The sequence below is a fragment of the Balaenoptera physalus genome, assembly GCF_965194825.1.
Source record: "Balaenoptera physalus genome assembly, chromosome: 11".
Lineage (NCBI taxonomy): Eukaryota > Metazoa > Chordata > Mammalia > Artiodactyla > Balaenopteridae > Balaenoptera > Balaenoptera physalus.
In genome coordinates this window covers 15,703,559-15,729,336 of record NC_138896.1, presented here as the reverse complement: position 1 = coordinate 15,729,336, position 25,778 = coordinate 15,703,559, and the positions used below count along the sequence as shown (strand labels likewise).

Genomic DNA, 25,778 nt, shown 5'->3' with positions numbered 1-25,778 from the left:
CGGACGGTGCCACCTCAGGGAATGGCGCTCGGGCCAATGGGAAGGGCACTCCATTCCGTCAACGCCGTGGGTGGGGGCTCTGAGAAAAGAGAGCTGGGTGGGAGTCGGGCCAGGCTGGTGTGTGCCTTAGGGAGGGGAAAAGAGAGGGAGAAGTTCCTGCGAAGAACTGCGGGAATGTGCGGCTGGAATTCACTCTCACCCCGGCTTAGGCGGCTGAGGGAGCGCTGGCCCCTGCTCGAGGCTCTCCTGTCACTCCGAACAGCGCGGCACCCAGGGACCCTCCGCCACCCGTCACTCCATCCCTGGGATTCCAGCGCCTTAAGAAGGACGCTGTTCAAGAAGGCACGTTCGTTCTTCTCTCTATTTTCCCCCTCCATTTCTTTATTCGCCTTTTCACAATTGCCGAAACCATAATGATGGAATGGAATGCGGAGGCTTTCTGTTCCTGTTTTTAAAACGTTAAAGCTTAGGGGGGGAAAAAAAAAAGAGAAAAAGAAGGCCAAATGCAGATTTTTGGTGAAGGGACGTATAAGTAAAACCAAAACGTCGTAGGGTTTTTCTTTTACCCATCTAGATGCAAAAGTGGGCTCAAGAAATGCAATTGCCTTCAGCATTAAATTAGAGCACGTAAATATTAAAAATGCATGGGCACGGAGTATTTAAAATTTCACCATGACATATAATGTTAATCTGTTTTATGTAAAATTCATACCTGTAACTTAATGTAGGCCATTAATGCCCTGCTTCACGTACCCCGCTTTAAATAAGATACTGAGAGTGTCCAGAATCTCCTCCTTTTGCAACGAAGCATTAAAATTCACACTTCCAGTCCCTGGAGTCCTGCTTGGGCCCCACCCTGCAGAAAAGTCTGCTAATTAAAGATGTTTCTGTGTTAGATTTCTAATGGGAAAGCTGTCCTTCAATGGCTCAAAACAAAATTGCACAATGAACTTTGATAGGGCCTGTGTGTACTCTGCAAGAAAAACTTGAGCCCTTCAGATAAGAAATGAGCATAAAAACTCTCTGTCAGTGGGGACATGAATTTTGTGTGCCTTTACCCTGCAAACCTCCCACCTTTAGACAAGCTAGGAGATGAATTAACTCAAGAATTTTCTTAATTTATGTACATAATATGGATTGATGCCTTCGTTTTTATAGATAATTGAAAGAAAGAAATATGGACCTCATTTTTTCTTGTCTACCCTCTGTAAGGAAACCCTCCCTTCCTTCCCAGAACTGAAATACCTGAATCAGGCAGGAATTTTGTTTAACCACGTGGGTACTTTATGACTATTGCATTGCTATTTCCCCACAGCACATTCCTTTTTCCTGATGAAGTGAGGAGTGACCTTTTAATTCTGGTTTCACAGGTAGATGCAACAACCCTCCTCTCCCCTAATCCTTATGCGTTAAGGCCTCTGATAATTGTTTGAAAGCGAGTGACAGTCTCATTTACTCATGAGCATACCTAGACGGTCTACATACACACTTATCAAGAAACGCAGAATTAGAAAACCCAAAAGAAGGCTCTCTTCTAAATATAGGCATAGTTTTATACAGGCTTAAATTGATATAAATACACACAGAGTGAATATTGTCAATTTAGATAGAAAGCTGGGCAAGGGAGCCCTGCTGGGTGTAAGCTGTTCCCCTGGAGCCAATCACATCAGCATAGGTGATAATAATAAAAGGATATATGTACAGATGTTTTGTTCCATTGATTTTTTTCCCCCTCCTTCCTAGAGTTTAAAAACTGCTCCAAAATTTAAAACCTAAGATTATTCTCTGTTTGGCAAAATGTAAGTATGCTAATATGCCCAGGGCACACTCACACTTCAGAACTTTACATGTCCTAGGTTGCTTAAAATTAAAATTTAAGTTTGAAATAGGTGACACAAAGGGACAGTCGTATCCATCTTTCTGGACTTGGTGACACCTCAGAGAGCCATGCCCTGGGTGTGGGCAGTGCCAGATACCAAAGTTTCAAGTTTTTTGGGGGTTGCTCTGTGTGTGACTCAGTCCTTCTGACTGTGGAACTCTGGGGGGTAAATTAAAGGAATGTACTCTGGCCACATGATCAAGAACACCCAGGAAAAATGTGATCTCCAAATCCTGCCAGCAGAGGAGGTAGAATCAGTTATTGTATCCCTCTTTGTGAAGGTGGGAAGGCAGGAAGATATTAAAAAAAAATCAAAGTTCTACATAAAACGCGATACAGTGGAAAGAAGGTATACATCCTGTGCTTTTTGGCCCAGGAAACGAGAGTCCTAGGAGCTACACAGCGTTATGTTTTTGATTTTTAGACACAGTCACTTATATGACGTCAAAGCTGAAGTCACGAAAGACTCCAGGCACTGATAGTTCAAAACAAGAGGTTACTCAGCACTTGCCAGCTTTTGGAAAAACCTTACAAGCGACATTATTTCTGCCGTGTAGAAAAAGAAATTCAGTTTCCCACGACTCTTCCTTTTACTTCAAACTGCTTCCCTCGCGCTTGTAAAAGTAAGGCAGGCTAGCCAAAAGCCCTTTGCCATGAAAGTGCTAGAGACTCCCAAAATATACCTCAATTGGAAACGGGGGTGAAATATTCATAGGAGAATTGCTAGGGAGTCCTGGTGACCAGAGTCATGTGTATACCCCTCCTCCAGACAAAGGGGTCTGCAGCCCTTTCTGGGGATGCTTTCTAGATGCTAATCAGACCCTCCCTGAACTGCAACACCCAGGCTCTTAGAATTCACAATCGCCCTGTGTTTACATGAAGCAAGGGTATCCAAGCATATTGTGCTATTCAGCCCAAATGCCTTTTTAGGACTTGATACTTCTTTCTCCATGGCCTGCAGTGAAACAGTGGGTGGGCTCAGGCACACAGATAAACATGAGCGTTCCCATGCCTTGGTCCCTCTCTGGATGTAAGTGGTCACTGAACAAGGCACATGCATTCTTTCCGGGCATGAGAAACCACTATGTACTCTGCTGCAGGAATGTCCCTTGCTCCAAAAGAGTAAATTGGGCAATGAGGCAATTCAAACTCAAGGCTGCTTTATCTGGTACTAAGCATTACAGACTTACTCGTGCTACCCTTGGACTGCTGATACGGGTCCCGGAAACGCTGATAACCTCTTGGTTTGCCCGGTCTTGGAAAAGGCTTATAGGAAGAGGACTTTATATACTGAACATAGCTGGGCAGTTGTGGCCATCAAAAATGCCAACTTCAGGAGTTTTGAAAGGTAGTCTGTTGAAATAAGATGTAGGTGATTTTTTTAAAAGCTCTCCTCAGACAGATTAAGGACAAAAAATGAGAAGACAGAGGTGTCATTTGTTTTTACCTTAAGAGACATCAAGAACATGGGCTCAAAATCAGCCTGGGCTCCAGTTTTGGCTCCTTGATTTACTAGTTTTATATCATTAAGCTGGATTCTTAAATTCTTGTGCCTTTATATATGAAATGAAGGTAAAACTATCTACTTCATAAGGTATTTATAATAAATATGCAAACTTATATAAAGTTTTTAGAACAGTGTCTGGCATATAAGGTGTGCAAAAAATGTTAACATTTATTATTATTTTTGGTAAATAGTTCCTCCCAGTTTGTGGCTTGTCTTTTCATTCACTCAATCTTTTGAGAGCAGAAGTTTTTAATTTTGATGATGTTCAGTTAATCAATTTGTTCTTTTAGGGATCATGCTTTTGGTATTGTATCTATCTAAGAAATCTTTGCATAACCCAAGGTAACAAAGGTTTTCTCCTATGTTTTCTTCTGGAAGTTTTATAATTTTTAGGTAGGGTTGGTTTCACAGTCCTGCAACTTATTCAGTCACACAGGGTCCTGCGCATAGAAGGGCCCCATGCTTGGTTTAATGCTCTGCTATTAGCATTTTGAAATTCTCAGTAATTTCTGAACAAGGGGACCCGCATTTTCATTTTGCATTGGGCCCACGATGTGTAGCCAGTGTTGGTTTTATGTTTATGTTTAGGTCTATGATCTATTTTGAGGTTACTTTGGTATGTGGGTCAAGATATGGATTGAAATTAAATTAATACTTTTGCATATGCATATCCAATTGTTCCATTGGATTGCCTTTGCACCTTTGTCAAAAGCTGGTTGTATATATGTATGGGTCTATTTCTGGCCTCTGAATTCTGTTCTGTTGGTCTATTTGTCTATTTTTACACTCTGACCACACTGTCTTGATTACATAGCTTTATAATGTCTTGAAATCAGGTAGTGCTGATTGGCTGATCTTCCAGCTTTGTTCTTTCTCAAAGTTGTTTGGCTAATCTGGAGATGTTGCATTTCCATATGAATGTTAGAATCAGTTTGTGAATTTCTTCAAAAAAGGACTTGTACCCAAAATATATAAAGAACATATATACCCAGGATATATAAAGAACTCTCAAAACTCAATAATAAGAAAACAACGCAATTAAAAAGTGGACACAAGACTCGCTCGGACAATCCAGTAAGTAAGATATATAAATGACGAACGCGCACATGAAAAGATGCCCAGCGTCACTGATCATTTGGGTTGTGCTTCAAAACTACAATGAGATACCACTACACACTTGTCAGAACTGCTAAAATTAAAAAGGCTGACCATACTAAATGCAGGTGAAGATGTGGAACAACTGGAACTCTCTGCACTGCTGGTGGGAATGTAAAAGGAGAAAAATCACTTTGGAAAACAGTTTAGCAGTTTCTTAAAAAGTTAAATGTACACATATCATATGACCCATCCATTCCACTGCTAAGCATTTATCCAAGAGAGAGAAAATCGTATATCCAGGGGCCACGAAGGGACATGAGAATGATGGATGTGTTTATTATCTTGATTGTGGTAATGGTTTCACTGATATATAATATGTTGAAACTTATCAAGTTGTACATCATATCTATATCTATATCTATTGTGTGCCAATTATATCTCCATAGAAGTATTTAAAAGTATTAATTTTAAAAATTAACATGAGGATCTCAGAAGAGTTCCTTCCATGAATGCACCAGGGTTTGTTTTCTATCTTCCATAACTGGGCATTTTATAGTCTCTCTCTCTCTCTTTCTTTTAAACTCTGTATCAAATTGCTCTCAAGCAGGCATCATAGGATTAACTGAATTCTGGTGAGACACCCTCCAAAGCAGGCATTAGACATATACTGCTTCACTGTATCAGCTGTCATGGTTATGCATTAACATATTCAATCACTTGCCAGAAGTAGATTCTAATAAAACCACCTCCACTCCTCCCTGTTTGGTATTGTTCTGATGTGACAGGGATTTGAGGCTCTGAGGAGGACTCAGCCTGATTATTTGAAATACTTTTCCCTTTTGCAAAAACTAAAGCTATGTTCTGGACTCTCATCTCCATGCTTCACCCCGGTTGTGACCTCTTCTGTCTCAATTACCCCAAATTAGCAGCTGCCTTGGGACAAATGCACACTGAGTGGAGAAGATAAGCAGCCTCGTCATTCTGTTTTCAGGATGGCCTAGGATTTTTTCCTCTTCACCATTTCCTTCCCAAGAAAATAAACAATCTAACAGGATTAAATGCATTCATTTCCAGAGCAGGGAGCAAAAATTCCCGATAGGCACCATATTTTTGCCTTTAAAATCCTATGGCTCAATCTGTAGCCTCAGCTTCTCCATCTGGCAAGAGAAGGGATTTACAGGGATGGAGTGAGGATTAGCTGCTTTGAAAGCCCCAGAGGAAAGGCAGTAAGTAAACAATAGGGGGCAGTATACTTGCGCATAATAGATACTCAATGTCCATTAATGTCTGTGCCATTATTGGAAGGGGCTTGTAATAGGTAAAATGGTTATGAAGATGCCAAAGAGACCAAGTTCCTGCTTTAGCTTATCATTATCCTTTAGCAGAGAAATTCAAAACAAAATTTATTTGTTTGTTTGCTTATTTATTTATTACTTAAAAATTCGTGCCAGTAAATATTGATATATATTTCTCTGCTTCATTCTTTCTTGGAGCAGGTAATAATGTGAGGCTTTGCCAAGAAATGTTCTGCTCATAGCACAAATCATTGCTAGACTTCACTGATGGAGGGGTTTAGTTATATTTCCCTTTCTTTTAAAGTGAACACAAAATAATCTCAGAATATAGAAAGAGCACAATTAAATGTGTTTTAACTACTTAGAGGAAAGATACCAAATAAACAGTAATCTGCTACACATCTTGAAACTGAATGTTGAATAGGAATCCATCACAGCAAATCTGCCTTCGCTGAGAAAAAACCTTCCCATTTTGTTGATATCTAGGTCATGGGTCCTAAGAACAGATACAATGTTCAAGGAACAGTTGCATTGGGGCTTCCATGGTGGCGCAGTGGTTAAGAATCCACCTGCCAATGCAAGGGATATGGGTTCAAGCCCTGGTCTGGGAAGATCCCACATGCCGCGGAGTAACTAAGCCCATGTGCCACAACTACTGAGCCTGAGCTCTAGAGCCTGCAAGCCACCACTACTGAGCCCACGTGCCACAACTACTGAAGCCTATGCGCCTAGAGCCCGTGCCCTGCACCAGGAGAAGCCACTGCAATGAGAAGCCTGCACGCTGCAACGAAGAGTAGCCCCTGCTTGCCGCAACTAGAGAAAGCCCACGTGCAGCAATGAAGACCCAACGCAGCCAAAAATAAATACAAAAAAATAAATTCATAAAAAGAAACAGTTGCATTATATTTACCCTGAAGAGGAATTTTGGAGACATTTTTGTAGAACTCACGCAGTTGTCATTGGTTATTGGATGGCTCACAGTGTCAGCGAACTATGTACCTGCGGTGGAAAATGAGTGTGTGGAAAGTAGATGAACAGCATGAAAACTCACTTGTATGTAGAATAATTAAACGAGTACATTTTTCTCCTTGTGCAACAAAGCACCAAAGGAATTAAAGACGCAGAATTAAAGGAAAGAGACTGAGTTAACTTTGAACTTTATCAACGTTGGTAATTGTATATAAAAATAGTTCACTTTGAACAAACCATCCCTTTGGGAGGGATTACAGGTAGAACTAATTTCTCTTGAATAAAATTAAATGATATTATAATCTTAAATGAAATATTTTTTCTTTTTTTTAAATTTTTAAATTTAATTTTATTTATTTTTTTATACAGCAGGTTCTTATTAGTCATCAGTTTTATACACATCAGTGTATACGTGTCAATCCCAATCTCCCAATTCATCACACCACCACCCCCACCCCCCTGCCGCTTTCACCCCTTGGTGTCCATATGTTTGTTCTCTACATCTGTGTCTCAATTTCTGCCCTGCAAACCGGTTCATCTGTACCATTTTTCTAGGTTCCACATATATGCGTTAATATATGATATTTATTTTTCTCTTTCTGACTTACTTCACTCTGTATGACAGTCTCTAGATCCATCCACGTCTCTACAAACGACCCAATTTCGTTCCTTTTTATGGCTGAGTAATATTCCACTGTATATATGTACCACATCTTCTTCATCCATTCGTCTGTCAATGGGCATTTAGGTTGCTTCCATGTCCTGGCTATTGTAAATAGTGCTGCAGTGAACATTGGGGTGCATGTGTCTTTTTGAATTATGGTTTTCTCTGGGTATATGCCCAGTAGTGGGATTGCTGGATCATATGGTAATTCTATTTTTAGTTTTTTAAGGAACCTCCATACTGTTCTCCATAGTGACTGTATCAATTTACATTCCCACCAACAGTGCAAGAGGGTTCCCTTTTCTCCACACCCTCTCTAGCATTTGTTGTTTGTAGATTTTCTGATGATGCCCATTCTAACTGGTGTGAGGTGATACCTCACTGTAGTTTTGATTTGCATTTCTCTAATAATTAGTGTTGTTGAGCAGCTTCTCATGTGCTTCTTGGCTATCTGTATGTCATCTTGGGAGAAATGTCTATTTAGGTCTTCTGCCCATGTTTGGACTGGGTTGTTTGTTTTTATAATATTGAGCTGCATGAGCTGTTTATATATTTTGGAGATTAATACTTTGTCCGTTGATACGTTTGCAAATATTTTCTTCCATTCTCAGGGTAGTCTTTTCGTCTTGTTTGTGGTTTCCTTTGCTGTGCAAAAGCTTTGAAGTTTCGTTAGGTCCTATTTGTTTATTTTTGTTTTTATTTCCATTACTCTAGGAGGTGGATCAAAAAAGACCTTGCTGTGATTTATGTCAGAGTGTTCTTCCTATGTTTTCCTCTAAGAGTTTTACAGTGTCCAGTCTTACATTTAGGTCTCGAATTCATTTTGAGTTTATTTCTGTGTATGATGTTAGGGAGTATTCTAATTTCATTCTTTTACGTGTAGCTGTCCAGTTTTCCCAGCACCACTTATTGAAGAGACTGTCTTTTCTCCATTGTATATCCTTGCCTCCTTTGTCATAGATTAGTTGACCATAGGTGCGTGGGTTTGTCCCTGGGCTTTCTATCTTGTTCCATTGATCTATGTTTCTGTTTTTGTGCCAGTAAAATATTTTTTTTTTTTTTCTTTTTTTAATTTTTATTTATTTATTTATTTATTTATGGCTGAGTTGGGTCTTCGTTTCTGTGCGAGGGCTTTCTCTAGTTGTGGCAAGCGGGGGCCACTCTTCATCGCGGTGCACGGGCCTCTCACTATTGCAGCCTCTCTTGTTGCGGAGCACAGGCTCCAGACGCGCAGGCTCAGTAATTGTGGCTCACGGGCCTAGTTGCTCCGCGGCATGTGGGATCTTCCCAGACCAGGGCTCGAACCTGGTGTCCCCTGCATTGGCAGGCAAATTCTCAACCACTGCGCCATCAGGGAAGCCCCATGTGCCAGTAAAATATTATCTTGATTACTGTAGCTTTGTAGTATAGTCTGAAGTCAGGGAGTCTGATTCCTCCAGCTCCGTTTCTTTCCGTCAAGACTGCTTTGGCTATTCGGGGTCTTTTGTGTCTCCATACAAATTTTAAGATTTTTTGTTCTAGTTCCGTAAAAAATGCCATTGGTAATTTGATAGGGATTGCATTGAATCTGTAGATTGCTTTGGGTGGTATAGTCATTTTCACAATATTGATTCTTCCAATATAAGAACATGGTATATCTCTCCATCTGTTGGTATCATCTTTAATTTCTTTCATCAGTGTCTTATAGTTTTCTGCATACAGGTCTTTTGTCTCCCTAGGTAGATTTATTCCTAGGTATTTTATTGTTTTTGTTGCAATGGTAAATGGGAGTGTTCTCTTAATTCCACTTTCAGACTTTTCATCATTAGTGTATAGGAATGCAAGAGATTTCTGTGCATTAATTTTGTATCCTGCAACTTTACCAGATTCATTGATTAGCTCTAGTAGTTTTCTGGTGGCATCTTTAGGATTCTCTATGTATAGTATCATGTCATCTGCAAACAGTGACAGTTTTACTTCTTCTTTTCCAGTTTGTATTCCTTTTATTTCTTTTTCTTCTCTGATTGCCATGGCTAGGACTTCCAAAACTATGTTGATTAGTAGTGGTGAGAGTGGACATCCTTGTCTTGTTCCCGATCTTAGAGGAAATGCTTTCAGTTTTTCACCATTGAGAATGATGTTTGCTGTGGGTTTGTCATATATGGCCTTTATTATGTTGAGGTAGGTTCCCTCTATGCCCACTTTCTGGAGAGTTTTTATCATAAATGGGTGTTGAATTTTGTCAAAAGCTTTTTCTGCATCTATTGAGATGATCATATGGTTTTTCTCCTTCAGTTTGTTAATATGGTGTATCACATTGATTGATTTGCATATATTGAAGAATCATTGCATCCCTGGTATAAATCCCACTTGATCATGGTGTATGATCCTTTTAATGTGTTGTTGGATTCTGTTTGCTAGTATTTTGTTGAGGATTTTTGCATCTATGTTCATCAGTGATATTGGCCTGTAGTTTTCTTTTTCTGTGAAATCTTTGTCTGGTTTTGGTATCAGGGTGATGGTGGCCTCATAGAATGAGTTTGGGAGTGTTCCTTCCTCTGCAATTTTTTGGAAGAGTTTGAGAAGGATGGGTGTTAGCTCTTCTCTAAATGTTTGATAGAATTCACCTGTGAAGCCATCTGGTCCTGGACTTTTGTTTGTTGGAAGATTTTTAATCACAGTTTAAATTTCAGTGCTTGTGATTGGTCTGTTCATATTTTCTATTTCTTCCTGGTTCAGTCTTGGAAGGTTATACCTTTCTAAGAATTTGTCCATTTCTTCCAGGTTGTCCATTTTATTGGCATAGAGTTGCTTGTAGTAGTCTCTTAGGATGCTTTGTTTTTCTGTGGTGTCTGTTGTAACGTCTCCTTTTTCATTTCTAATTTTATTGATTTGAGTCCTCTCCCTCTTTTTCTTGATGAGTCTGGCTAAAGGCTTATCAATTTTGTTTATCTTCACAAAGAACCAACTTTTAGTTTTATTGATCTTTGCTATTGTTTTCTTTGTTTCTATTTCATTTATTTCTACTCTGATCTTCATCATTTCTTTCCTTCTGCTAACTTTGGGTTTTGTTTGTTCTTCTTTCTCTAGTTCCTTTAGGTGTAAGGTTAGATTGTTTATTTGAGATTTTTCTTGTTTCTTGAGGTAGGCTTGTATAGCTATAAACTTCCCTCTTAGAACCGCTTTTGCTGCATCCCATAGGTTTTGGATCATCGTGTTTTCATTGTCATTTGTCTCTAGGTATTTTTTGATATCCTCTTTGATTTCTTCAGTGATCTCTTGGTTATTTAGTAATGTATTGTTTAGCCTCCATGTGTTTGTGTTTTTTACATTTTTTTCCCTGTAATTCATTTCTAACCTCATAGCATTGTGGTCAGAAAAAGATGCTTGATATGATTTCAATTTTCGTAAATTTACTGTGGCTTGATTTGTGACCCAAGATGTGATCTATCCTGGAGAATGTTCCATGTGCACTTGAGAAGAAAGTGTAATCTGCTGTTTTTGGATGGAATGTCCTATAAATATCAATTAAATCTATCTGGTCTGTTGTGTCATTTAAAGCTTCTGTTTCCTTATTTATTTTCATTTTGAATGACCTGTCCATTGGTGTAAGTGAGGTGTTAAAGTCCCCCACTATTATTGTGTTACTGTCGATTTCCTCTTTTATAGCCGTTAGCAGTTGCCTTATGTATTGAGGTGCTCCTATGTTGGGTGCATATATATTTATAATTGTTATATCTTCTTGGATTGATCCCTTGATCATTATGTCGTGTCCTTCCTTGTCTCTTGTAACTTTCTTTATTTTAAAGTCTATTTTATCTGATATGAGTATTGCTACTCCAGCTTTCTTTTGATTTCCATTTGCATGGAATATCTTTTTCCATCCCCTCACTTTCAGTCTGAATGTGTCCCTAAGTCTGAAGTGGGTCTCTTGTAGACAGCATATATATGGGTCTTGTTTTTGTATCCATTCAACAAGCCTGTGTCTTTTGGTTGGAGCATTTAATCCATTCACGTTTAAGGTAATTATTATTATTTTTTTAAAATTTTTATTTATTATTTATTTATTATGTTTATTTTTGGCTGTGTTGGGTCTTCGTTTCTGTGTGAGGGCTTTCTCCAGTTGCGGCGAGTGGGGGCCACTCTTCATCGCAGTGCGCGGGCCTCTCACTATCGCGGCCTCTCTTGTTGCGGAGCAGAGGCTCCAGACGCTCAGGCTCAGTAGTTGTGGCTCACGGGCCCAGTTGCTCCGCGGCATGTGGGATCTTCCCAGACCAGGACTCGAACCCGTGTCCCCTGCATTGGCGGGCAGATTCTCAACCACTGCGCCACCAGGGAAGCCCCTAAGGTAATTATTAATATGTATGTTCCTATGACCATTTTCTTAATTGTTTTGGGTTTGTTTTTGTAGGTCCTTTTCTTCTCTTGTGTTTCCCACTTAGAGAAGTTCCTTTAGCATTTGTTGTAGAGCTGGTTTGGTGGTGCTGAATTCTCTTAGCTTTTGCTTGTCTGTAAAGCTTTTGATTTCTCCATTGAATCTGAATGAGATTCTTGCCGGATAGAGTAATCTTGGTTGTAGGTTCTTCCCTTTCATCACTTTAAGTATATCATGCCACTCCCTTCTGGCTTGTAAAGTTTCTGCTGAGAAATCAGCTGTTAACCTTATGGGAGTTCCCTTGTATGTTATTTGTCATTTTTCCCTTGCTGCTTTCAATAATTTTTCTTTGTCTTTAATTTTTGCCAATTTGATTACTATGTGTCTTGGCGTGCTTCTCCTTGGGTTTATCCTGTATGGGACTCTCTGCGCTTCCTGGACTTGGTTGGCTGTTTCCTTTCCCATGTGAGGGAAGTTTTCGACTATAATGTCTTCAAATATTTTCTCGGGTCCTTTCTCTCTCTCTTCTCCTTCTGGGACCCCTATAATGCGAATGTTGTTGCATTTAATGTTGTCCCAGAGGTCTCTTAGGCTGTCTTCATTTCTTTTCATTCTTTTTTCTTTGTTCTGTTCCTCAGCAGTGAATTCCACCATTCTATCTTCCAGGTCACTTATCTGTTCTTCTGCCTCAGTTATTCTGCTATTGATTCCTTCTAGTGTAGTTTTCATTTCAGTTATTGTATTGTTCATCTCTGTTTGTTTGTTCTTTAATTCTTTTAGGTCCTTGTTAAACATTTCTTGCATTTTCTCGATCTTTGCCTCCATTCTTTTTCTGAGGTCCTGGATCATCTTCACTATCATTATTCTGAATTCTTTTTCTGGAAGGTTGCCTATCTCCACTTCACTTAGTTGTTTTTCTGGGGTTTTATCTTGTTCCTTCATCTGGTACATAGCCCTCTGCCTTTTCATCTTGTCTGTCTTTCTGTGAATGTGGTTTTTGTTTCACAGGCTGCAGGATTGTAGTTCTTCTTGCTTCTGCTGTCTGCCCTCTGGTGGATGAGGCTATCTAAGAGGCTTATGCAAGTTTCCTGATGGGAGGGACTGGTGGTGGGTAGAGCTGACTGTTGCTCTCCTGGGCAGAACTCAGTAAAACTTTAATCCACTTGACTGTTGATGGGTGGGGCTGGGTTCCCTCCCTGTTGGTTGTTTGGCCTGAGGCAACCCAACACTGGAGCCTACCTGGGCTCTTTGGTGGGGCTAATGGCAGACTCTGGGAGGGCCAGAGGAGTACTTCCCAGAACTTCTGCTGCCAGTGTCCTTGTCCCTATGGTGAGCCACAGCCACAGCCTGCCTCTGCAGGAGACCCTCCAACACTAGCAGGTAGGTCTGGTTCAGTCTCCCCTGGGGTCACTGCTCCTTCCCCTGGGTCCCGATGCGCACACTACTTTGTGTGCGCCCTCCAAGAGTGGAGTCTCTGTTTCCCCCAGTCCTGTCGAAGTCCTGCAATCAAATCCCACTAGCCTTCAAAGTCTGATTCTCTAGGAATTCCTCCTCCCGTTGCCGGACCCCCAGGTTGGGAACCTGACATGGGGCTCAGAACCTTCACTCCAGTGGGTGGACTTCTGTGGTATAAGTGTTCTCCAGTCTGTGAGTCACCCACCCAGCAGTTATGGGATTTGATTTTACTGTGATTGCACCCCTCCTACCATCTCATTGTGGCTTCTCCTTTGTCTTTGGATGTGGGGTGTCTTTTTTGGTGAGTTCCAGTGTCTTCCTCTCGATGATTGTCCAGCAGCTAGTGTGATTCTGGTGTTCTCGCAAGAGGGAGTGAGAGCACGTCCTTCTACTCTGCCATCTTGGTTCCAGGACCCAGACAGTTTCTATATCACAGCAAGGCACCAGATTCTCGCTGCTCTCTGGCTTCCTGGATTCTTGTTAAAGGCAGGCCAGGATGATCAGATATCAAGGGTGGCATAGTGGAGGATAAAAAATGTGAAATATTTTTTCTTAAGACAACTGTTTGACCGAGTAATCTAAAAATTAGATAAAGCACTAGATAATACTTGGTCTGATTGAACCATATCTACCATCTTAAAAACATCTTGTTCATTAGGTCAACATTAAGGTATAATTCTCTTTGCATTATGATCTAAAAAATGAGTAAAACACATATCAGGAAAAATAAGACAATTACTGTGACAACATTGTAAAAGTGCTACATATATTGTCATTGAGGCTTCTGGGCATAAGACTGGAGTTATATGAGATCAAAGAAACTTGTTGAAAATACTTTAACATTGGTCATCCACCCATTGTTCTGTCTTTATCAGGAATCTACAATCTGTACTACATAAAATGATTTTGCCCTTTGGTGGATTATTAAATGGCCATTGTCCATCAACAGACTTCCCAGAACTGCCAACTCTAACTTCTGGTGAACATGGTTGGAAGAACGGTAATACTTTCTTTTTATCCATCTGCTAGAAGCATCCTCATGTACCAAAGAGATACAGGCTTAAAACCTCTATATTAGAATTATATCACACCCAACTCTTCAGCCTTACTTTTAAGGCTCTCTGTTAACTCATCCTTCTCCAAAACTGTTTCGATTCAATTCAGTTCAATTCAAGTCAATCCTGCACACATATGTCTTGTACACCTATTGTATGACAAGGCTGTGTTCAAGAAAAATAAGCCCCTTACGTACCTCATTGAGCTTGCTATTTAATGTAAATGGTTTAAACAAATTAAAAATTAATCAGTGCAATACAGTGCATTCTGTGCAATAGTACAGGCATGGATGGGGCACAGTGGGAGCAAAAACCAAAGCCTGAGTCAAAAAGGAAACTTCAAAGAGGAAGAGTTACTCAAGCTGGATCAAGAGTTACTCAAGTTACTCAAGCTTGAAAAATGACTTCGTCAGCAGAAGAAGGCTTTTCAGGTAGTGGGAAGAGCAAGTGCAGAAGCTTGGAGGAGTGAAGCTCCAAGGGTGTCCCTTGTTCTCTCTGCTTCAGTCCAAACACTCAACTTTCATTTCCTTACAGTCAGCTAGTACTTTTCTTCCTCATCTCATGATGGTCTTCCCATCTAAACAATTTTCCACTCTTCTTTCATCCAATGCACAGCCACCAACTCTTTCAAAAACCACTGTAGGTCTTAGTGCAACATGATTTCTTCATCTGGGAAGCCATCTGTCATTCATTCCCTCACTATAACTTTTTTAGAGTAACTTTATTCATTTTCCATTTTATAATATATATACAAATTGCAAAGAAATTCCAAACATAAAGAAAAACATAAAGATGAAAAATAAAGGTCATGCACAAACCCACACCTAGAAATAACCACTGTTTATATTTTATTGTGCATATTTCCCATGAATATAAATATTATTTCTTGAACAGAGATTTTAGTGTGCAATGCATACTTCTTGGAAATCTAATTTTTCACTTTATATGGCATGGATATATTTCCATGTCTATAGTTACTTGTCTTTGTCATAATTTTTATGGTTGCATAGTGTTCTATTATATGGACATGCCATGACTTATTTAAACTATTATAGGTATTTTATTATTTCCAATTTTTTGCTATGTCCTCTTATCACATCAGTAGTACACGACAGTTTGCCTTTGTTGGTATGCTACTATGCACTTCTCCTTAAGCTATGTCAGGATTGTGTGTTTTATTTTACTTTTTTATTTATTTTATTTTTTGCCTCACCGCATGGCTTGTGGGATCTTAGTTCCCCAACCAGGGACCAAACCCGGGGCCCTGGCAGTGAAAGCCCCAAGTCCTAACCACTGGACTGCCAGAGAATTCCCAGGATTGTGTGTTTTAGATTTTCAACTGTCAAAAGCATCTTAGAGGAAAGGCCAGTTCTTCCTTCTCTTTTGCTACTTTTTGTAGGTAGTAAAGAGTTATTCATATAGTAAGTGCTCACAGGGCTGCTCGGGGCGTTGGCAAAATCTTCCAGGATGACATCCTAGTGAAGGGCTGGTCAGAGGTGACCTTCAGATATTGCACGTATTCAGAGTGTGGCTAGCCTGTTGAAATGAGAGAGAGGAAGGGTTGGAGCAGAGTAGTGGTAGATCCATCAGGTCGGCTGACATCCCAGGAAGGTTCTTGTCTACTTAGCAAAAAGCTTTAGACAGGCTGCTAAAACTTACGAATTTGCTGGAGATGTCTCAAGTGAGGGAAGTGGTGGGAAAGAGAGGTCATAGGGGTAGAAAAACCTCTCATTCCTTTCTTTCAACTCTTTATTTTCTTGCTCAATTATATCCTACAGCCAGAATTTAAATACAATTACAAACAACTTTGACAATGAAGTTTATGTCCCCTCTGCACAGCAACTAATCACTATATTCACCCACATTGACCCAAACCTTTTTATTCCCCTAGGTCTACACTACCAGCCTTCCGTAGTGACCACCATAGTATACTCCAATGGCAAAAGGTAAACCATCCATTCTATTGATAAAAATGTAAATCTGGAATAAGTAAATAGAAAAGGCATTTATAAAAGGAAGGGTTTTTTTTGGACATTCAGGTGCTCATTCATTTTATTGAACAACCAAACACAGAACTATGTAACTTAAGTAGGTATAAGGTCCCATTCAACAGTAAGAGTTTAGAAAGGGTTGTTGTAATAATGTATAACATTATACATTATAACTTTTTTATTTTGGCAAAATCCATCTTGGAATACAAACATCTTTAGTATAAAAATGATTCTTCATTTTCTCAATTGGAGTATGATAAGTGTTTTAACTTGTTGTTGATGAGACAACGCTTTTGTAACCCAGGAGGTCAGAAATCCATTATTTAATTTCTGAAGGGACAGGAAAGAACAACAGTGGAGCGCTCTTCCATCATCCTGCCGTAACATGTTCGCTGAGCCATCAGGCTCCTGCGGCGCCTTTATATCTGCCCCGCTGAAATGAAGAAGAGTGGTTAGCATCTTACTGAAATGGTGGTTCTAAGATATTTATGGCAGGTGTTATAAGGGGCTTCTTCCTTCCTTCGGTCTTGGATAACCTAAAAAAAGCGTCATCTGTCTTATGCCTTGATAAAGTTTAGAATTGTTTCCAAAAATGGGAAGAAGTAGTAGTCACAGTTCTATCTCTGTTCTCATTACTAAATATCTAGACAATTCCAGATTTTCAGGGTGAGTAGACAGGTGCAGCCTGCAGTGTGGTAGCCAGCTCCAAAGACCATTTCTCAATAGTCCATCACCTTGCTAGTGGGATGGTACATGGCAGAGGAGGGAAATTGGCTGAAGATCTCCCTGTTAGTTATTATTCCCTTGTCGTGAGTAAAAATCACATGTCTAGAACAGTATGGCTTCTTCTCTAGGCCATTTCATTCTTATAATTCTATCATGGTTGGAATACACGCTGAATAAAGGCTATTTTGTAGCCAGCAGAAGAATTTGGATTAGTGATTGGAAAGTCTGTGGGTACTAACAGAACAAATAAATATCTCTGAACCAATGTTTCAGTGACAACACAGAAAAGAAAATACAAAGGTTGGGGGCAGGAATCCAGGTCTGACATCTAGGAAAGTAAATACAAGGTGGCAAAAAATATGAGAGAAGGTATTTTGAACCAATTACCTATTTTAACGAGAGTCTCTGGAACGTGATATAAATATTTACTAGATAAACACATAGAATTTCCCCTGTATTCACGTACTTAAAGCAGAATATAATGATCTGGGTGAGAGGTTGGACTGGAAATTATCTAGGTCCCTTCCAAATGTAAATTTCTATGATTCCATGGCATTCTTACATCACTGTGCACGCTATTCCCACTTAATTTGCAATCTCCAATTAGCTTTGCAATTATAGTTTTAGTAAAATGCTTCACTGGTCTTCACTTCTAAATGCCTAATACCACTTTACTACAGGCAACAAAGAGATAAACAGGCACCTTGGTGATAAAGGTACTTGGCCTATATCAATAATACTAATATTTCGGGGCTTCCCTGGTGGCACAGTGGTTGAGAATCTGCCTGCTAATGCAGGGGACACGGGTTCGAGCCCTGGTCTGGGAAGATCCCACATGCCGCGGAGCAACTAGGCCTGTGAGCCACAACTACTGAGCCTGCGCGTCTGGAGCCTGTGCTCCGCAACAAGAGAGGCCGCGATAGTGAGAGGCCCGCGCACCGCAATGAAGAGTGGCCCCCGCTTGCCACAACTAGAGAAAGCCCTCGCACAGAAACAAAGACCCAACACAGCCAAAAATAAATAAGTAAGTAAATTTAAAAAATAAAAATAATACTAATATTTCATCTTGCAAGAGATTCAGCACTTGTTTTTAAAGCATGCCATTTGCTTTGTGCATATGCCTTGTACATTACCCTCTAGCACAATAGTCTCATCTACAACTTGGAAGATATTTATATTCACGTAGTGGCTATGTTTTTGAAATACACAGTATGGCTTTGTATTATCAATTCTGACTTCCGTAAGTCATCCAAGAAAACTCGTCTGTCCTATCACAAAGATGAATTCTGGTTATCCTCCACATTTTTATTGACTTTTTTCTAGGAAGTAGAGTCTATGTAATTCTCAAAAGGATTTGCAACATATGCAGCAGTGCATTGTCAAACTCAGTCTTCTAATTAAAGCAGGGAAATAAATAGCCAGTTCCCCTATATTACTTGGAGTTCACAATTTAGGGAAGTGCATGCATTCACTCTCTTATCTCTTCAAATACCTAAGGTACCTAAACGTGAGGAGGCTTGACTCTATTGTATTATCTTTCATTCATTATCTATCACTTTGTACTTGGTCCTTCTGTATTTCCCCTGGAGATGTAAACTTTTATAATAATAATAATAGTAGTAGTATAATAGTTATTGTATGTATATTTATTCTGATCAATAGGTTCTAGAGAATTATACTCTGCAAATATGGGTTACTTTAAGGATGTCGTAAGATAAATCTCTTTTACCATCTTAAAAATCACTGGCAGAGTGAGGGCATTGATAAAATGGTAGGGATTGAAAGTAGACTAACACAGATTTCCAAATGTTGGTGTGCAAAACAATCTTCTGTGTACTTGCCCAAAATACAGGTATCTGGGAACCACCCCTAGTTTTTCTGCTTCAGGTGATTCGAATGCAGTGATTTAAGGACCACATTTTGAAAAATACTGGTGTCCTCAATTGTAAGTATAATAATAAATTTAAAAAAGCAAACACTGTATATATGAAATTTCATCAAGTCTATAGGTAAAGGTAGGTAATTCAAGACATAACTGTTTGAGTGCTATTTGTGCAGACATCACAGGAGTTGACACACTATGAATGGAAATGAACTGCGGAGGGAATAAAGTGGCATGTTGGTGATGATGATGTGATAGCATATAATACCTACCATTTATTGAATTGTGACTATATTCTAGGCATTATGAAATGGCTTCACTTATAGGTATGTCATTTAATTCTCACGATCCTGAGAGGTAGCACCTCAAAATGCAGGACTGAGTGAAATTATTTAGCAGTTGCAATCAACAGAGTAAATGTAAATTAAGAAAGTTAAAAAAGCAAAAAGTCAATCAGAGCAAAGAGATTAATAATCTCTAACTATATAAATATCTATAAATATACATATATACTCACTTTCAGAAGGCTAATCACTAATCATTTATGTGCATGCTATATTTTTAAGCTTAGAATTAAGCCAGGGATGGTTAAGGGAAGAAATTGTCAAAAAATAAACACAGAAAGAACCAGAGCAGGGTAAACTGGTTTTCCAAATATAGACTCTTAGGAGTGAAAGGAGGAGTGGAGTTTCCCCAGCCAAGTTTCACTTTGGAGGAGAACTCCCAATACAGTGTAACCACCCGCGCAGCTTTGGCAGGGCTGTTTATCATAGCCAGCAAAGGGGAGGGTGGAGCCCTTTTTCTGACAATGGAAACTCTTCTCAGAGTTCAGTGAGAACAACGTGAGCTCACTCCCTAAAAGATCTCAAAATTCAACAGAATTGTAAGTCATGAAAAACATAGTATTAACTGTAGTACTTTATTTTTTTAAATTTATTTTTATATTTATTTTTGGCTGTGTTGGGTCTCCGTTTCTGTGCGAGGGCTTTCTCCAGTTGCGGCAAGTGGGGGCCACTCTTCATCACGGTGCGCGGGCCTCTCACTATCGCGGCCTCTCTTGTTGCGGAGCACAGGCTCCAGACGCGCAGGCTCAGTAATTGTGGCTCACGGGCCTAGTTGCTCCACGGCATGTGGGATCTTCCCAGATCAGGGCTCGAACCCGTGTCCCCTGCATTGGCAGGCAGATTCTCAACCACTGCGCCACCAGGGAAGCCCCTGTAGTACTTTATTTTAAGACTGAAGTTACATATAATGTATCTTTTTATGAAGCTGAACTATGTAACTTCTGTAATTAATGTTATCTGAAGATAAATCGAAAGGTACAGTTTCAGTTATGCAAGGTGAATAAATTCTAGAGATTTACAGATAGAGGACAGCGTGTTGCCTGTAGTTAACAATACTGTATTACATACTTAAAAATTTGCTAAGAGAGGGCTTCCCAGTGGCGCAGTGGTTGGGAATCCGCCTGCCAATGCAGGGGACATGGGTTCGAGCCCTGGTCCGGGAAGATCCCACATGCCTCGGAACAGCTGGGCCTGTTCACCACAACTACTGAGCCCACGAGCCACAATTGCTGAGCCGCGTGCCTAGAGCCCATGCTCCACAACAAGAGAGGCCACTGCAGTGAGAAGCCCATGCACCGCAACAAAGAGTAGCCCCCGCTCACTGAAACTGGAGAAAGCCCGCGTGCAGCAACGAAGACCCAACACAGCCAAAAATAAGTACATAAATACATAAATAAATAAAATTTTAAAAAAATTTTGCTAAGAGGGTAGATCTTAAGTGTTCTTATCACACACAAGAATAACAACAACAACAATAATAATAATAAAGAAAGAAAGCAGGAGGAAACTTTTGAAGGTGATGAATATGTTTATGGCATAGACCTGTAGTGACAGTTTCATGGACATATACTTATCACCAAACTCATCAAGTTGTAGACATTACATATTTACAACAAAAAATAAAAATTAGCCTTGGAGAAGTGATCAGACTTGCAGCCTAATCTGGCTGCAGTCCTAACTCTACCACTGACTGGGTGAGGCTCATGTAATCTTCTCCCCTTTAGCTTCCCCATCTGTCAATGCAATAAGAGGCTAGAACTGCTTGATCTACAGGGTTCTGCCCAACTCCAATAGTCTATGCTTATATTTAATTAATTAGTTCATTTGGGGTCTTGTTTTCAAAAAGAGTTATGTTGTAAGCCGCCATGATTTACCTTCTCCAAGAATAATAGCAATGCCCTCAAGCTGTTTTAAGCAAGGGTCAATGGAATATTGAGAGACATAGGGGGAGAGCCACTGGCTGCTGTGTTGACACCATTCTATACACAAGGACAGGGGTAGGCAGGAGGTTACTGTAATAATCCAGGCTTTGACTGGGCTGACTCAGCAGACGTGGTGAGAAGTAATTGGATATATTTTGGAACTATGGCCTGTGGGTTGTTAGGGGAAAGAGGAGTCAAAATTTTCTGTAGTTTTTGGTCTTAAACAACTGAAAGGACAGAGTTGGCATTTATTGATGGTCGGGCTGGGAGAATGACAGTTTAGTTCTGCCCATATTAAATTGAAATGCCTACTAAGGATCCAAATTGGACCCAAATTGGATATCTGAATCTAGAGTTCGGGGGAGATGTTTGCGCTCGAACTATAAATTTGGGAGTGATCGTCTCCATATGGATGGTATGTAAAACCACAAGACTGGATAATGCATTCTAGGGAGAAAGGATAGCTAGAGAAGGGGGTCCAAGGATCAAGTTCTGTATCACTTCAATGTTCAGAGGTTGGGGAGATGAGGAAGAAGCAGAAAAGAATGTGAGAAGAGAGACCAGTGAAAAGGGGAAGTGAAGGGAAGAAATAGTTTCAAAGAGCAGGGAGTGCCTTAGACAGGTCCAATGCTCTTAATATAGTACAGGCTGGAAGAAACCTTGCCTGCAAGGGAAAAATCCAATAGCAATGGAAACTACTTTATCGGCCTCATCTTCCAGCTAATTCTTTGTACCTTGGCACAGCAAGCATAGGAAAGAAGGAAGACTTTTTAATTAGATGTATTTAAAATACAGATAGGAACATATCAATCTGGGTTAAAAAAAAAATATATATATATATATATAATCACCTGTTTCCAAATTCAGTCTGCTAGGGCACCATGCAGTAATTTCTTCCAAGAAGAAATTTTATTTTTCTGTGTTTTCAATGATGCAAACTATCCAAAGAGCCTACTTTCCAGTGGGAAGAATGGACTGTAAAAGGATTTTTTCAAAAATCTCTAAGTGAAAAAAATTTTTTTCCTTCTTTTTTTGTACTCATCATATGAATGTATTCCTGGATTTCCTTGTAAATAAGATACATGAAATGAATGAATGAGCTCTAACATAATGTCTGTTGATTAAGGGACACATTCTAGGCTCAGTTTCTCACAGTGCTTTGCCCGTAGCTTTCTGAGCAGTCCCTTCAGCCAGCACCTTTGACACTAAGATCTGTCATTTAGAACACCTCTTACTTGCTACCCTCCTTTCAGCTCTGACTACCCCAGATCAGGTGTTTTCCAGGTGGTCTGTGAGGGCACCTGTATTTTTTCACTTCCTCAACTGTGGGCAGGAAACAGCTCTGACAGCTACCCAGAAACTCTGGTTATGAGTCTAATCTCCTCACTTGTCCAGTTGCTTTGTAGGAATCAAATACAATTTTTCATGATTACATCATTCCCACTAGCCCCTCCTCTATTTGATCCTTTTTGCCTGTGGCTTTCCTGATCACATTTATGAGGATAATATTTCCTCACATGCTCAGAGAGAATGCTCTTCTTAGTGGCTTTGGGGAGAAGAGGCCCCTTTCCTGGCCTGTGGTCTTGGAGAAGAGTGATTCAATAACATCACCATTAAACTTACATTCTCTACAGCGTAGATTCGCTAGTTTTCCTAATTATCTGGTATTTCAAGTCAATGGATGTTTAAAGGTTTTGGTTTTCAATTATTCAGATTGTATTTGTATAGGTACGCACCATGGGAGTAACCCAGTGAAACATGCTGCCTGCTATGTTAAGTTGTGCACTGTTTACTTGACATTACCTAGAAGCATCTGCTTATCATCACATAATTTAGCATTTTATTCTGTTTCCACAGTCACCTTAAATGCCATGTAATGGCAGTACATTGAATGTTTCCTTTTCCCCTTATTTATCAGAATAAAGTATTACTTTATACCAATAAAAACAAAATAATTTTCTGTCTTTACTTCCTAAATGTTCTACAACAGACATGAATTATTGGAACAACGAATAAAAAGAAAAAGAAATACACCACCAAAGAATTTCTACTGTAAAAATTTTTTTTTGCTGTTCTTTGTTTAGTGTTATTATTAAAGGATTATGGATTACTTCCCAGTGACTTTTCTAGCTTAATGAGGGATCCTGGGAATGTCAGTTCTGGGTGAAGACAATAAGCATAAAAAACAAGATACATATGCCTTTCCCCTAGAATACAAATATAAAATCCAATCGGTCTGGAAGGCAAAAAGCAGCACAGACATATATTTATAAAGGAAGCCATAAATATCCTGCATTTTGGGGTGCCTGAGTCATATCAGGTTGTAGTATTACATCATGAGGCAATCTTTAAGTGAATCTGATTTCTCTGTAGGTGATATATATGAACATAATTCTTACCACTCCAACTTTTTTAAAAAATAAACTTTCATTTGGAATAATTTTAGATGTACAGAAAAGTTGCAAAAATAGAACAGAGAGTTCCCATGTACCTTTTACTCAGTTTCCCCAGATGTTAACATCTTTCATAACTATGGTACATTTGTGATGATTAAGAACTTAACCTTGTTATATTACTATTAACCAAATTACAGACTTGACTTGAATTTAACCCATGTTTCCACTAACATTCTTTTTCTTTTCCAGGATCCAATCCAGGATACCAAACTGCATCTAGAACTCCAACCTTTGAGGAAAATTAGGACCAGAGTTAGAGCTATAAAGACCTCAGATCTAATGGATAGAGACTTAGGTTTGGAATCAGGAAGAGTAAATAGAAATAGCACAGATGTAAGTCTTGGAAAAACCTTAACTTCAAAGATGCAGCCATCATTATGTTTTACTTCAGGCAATTTATATATCTGATGGAAATCTCAGGTCATCTGGTATTCCCCTTTATTGTCAGAATTTAGCAAGGGCTCTTTTAAGTCAAAACATTGAAAACCCTATTAACTGTGATACACTCCTGAACTTAAGCAAAGGGCAGTATCTCAGAGATTTAGCAGTATCATCTAGATGAAAATGTGTATATAATATTCTGAGATATAGTTATCTTCATACGTAGTTACTATCTTATGTATCTCATCTCCTTCCAGTTTATGCCTTATCCCTTGACCTGTAGCTACAGTAAGCATCACAATGTTTCTTTAGTTTGTTCATTCACCCAAAACAGGTATTGAGAACTACTTTGTGCTAAGCACTGGGCTGAGCTCTGTGGACCCATTAGTCTTTTGGATGAACCCAGACAGGATAGCCGGGCTTTATTGTACAGTGGATAAATGCTAATAGAGGTATTCCTAGAGTGCTGGGGAAAGAAGCATAGAAGACATGCATGGAGAAGAGGAAACTCATGCAAAAGACTTGGAAGCATGAGGTAGCATGGCCTTTTGAGTGTTCATGCCTTGCCTGGGAGACATGGCAGGGACCGGAACTGGATGTGTGGGTGGGGGCTTGGGATGACAAAGACCTTGGATGCCAACTGAGGGGTCTGAATTAATCATGCCGAGGATGGGGAACCAACGATCAAATTTTGCTTTGGAAAGATCAGTGTAGAGAATGGATTGCCGGAGGAAAGAATTTGAAGCAGGGAAAGCAGAGGGAACTTTTGGGGTAGTGCGGTTTATGCAAGAAACTACAAAGCCCTCCTCTCTCTTCTTTGCTTGACCAACATCTAAATCATCCATATAGGAATAGGTTGAAATGCTACTTCCTCTGAGAAGCCTTTCTTCCCTACTCCTCAGGACATACATAGTCACTCACTCCTATAGCTCTTTGCTCATAATTTAATTATAGTATTTATCACTGAGTGTTGTACGGATTGTTTGTCGTGTCTATCTCCCTACTGCAGTGAGTTTTCTAGGTCAGGGCCTCTGTCTTATTCATCTTGGCATCTTTAGCATTTAGGACAGTGCCTTGCACAGAGTGTCTGCTCAAACATTTGTTCAGTGAGAGACAGAATGAATATTTGCCAATCACGGATAGAATGCATGAGAAAGTTGATCTTTCCCCCCAAACTGAATATTCATTATTACCCAAATTAATTTTTGCAAAATTCCATGCACGATCATTTAATTAGTCCAATTGAGGAAACAAGGAAATGAGACTCAAAGAAGAAACTGTAAGTCTTTAAGCAATTGATATAGATTAGAATTGCTTGGTCATGATTAGATAATCAAAATTTGTGAGTTAGCAAGTAAAAAAGAAATGTTTATGGATGCAAACTCATTGTGGAATATATTATAAAAATGAAGTTGTGTGATTTACCTCAACTGTATTATGTGGACAGAAATATCTTTAGTTCTGAGGGTTATCAGTGGGGGTAAGCAAAATCTCTGTTGCTGCTGGGTGCTAATTTTCTGGGAAAAGAACTCGATTTAGCCTATTTGGGTCTCTGTTGCCTAACTTATAAATAGTCACTTGAACCGGAGGTCACAAAAGGAAATGCCTAGAGGGGCCAGGTGAGTAGCAGAAATGAAGAAAGGCAGCTGTTGCAATAAACTAGGATGTTGGAAACACTTGTGAACTAGAATCATGCCTGACCCATCTCAAGGTGACAGCCCTTACTCCGATTCAACAGATAGCTGACATGCAGGAACTTAGGGTCAGTTTGCTGTAATTTTTTTTTTTTTGAGAAGCCAA

The 25,778-nt window shown here is 39.6% G+C and overlaps 1 long non-coding RNA gene across 3 annotated transcripts; it reads left to right on the top strand.

Annotated features, from left to right (window-relative positions):
• LOC309638854 lies at positions 1 to 25,408 on the top strand. Of its 3 annotated transcripts, none has more exons than XR_014251353.1 (3): positions 1 to 342; positions 16,168 to 16,222; positions 18,881 to 25,408. It is a non-coding gene; the product is annotated as an uncharacterized lncRNA (long non-coding RNA). The 3 variants fall into 3 exon arrangements; XR_014251354.1 differs by having other exon boundaries at positions 4 to 342; positions 23,787 to 25,408; XR_014251355.1 differs by lacking the exon at positions 1 to 342 and adding an exon at positions 9,178 to 14,221.
• Positions 25,409 to 25,778: the final 370 nt, after the last annotated feature.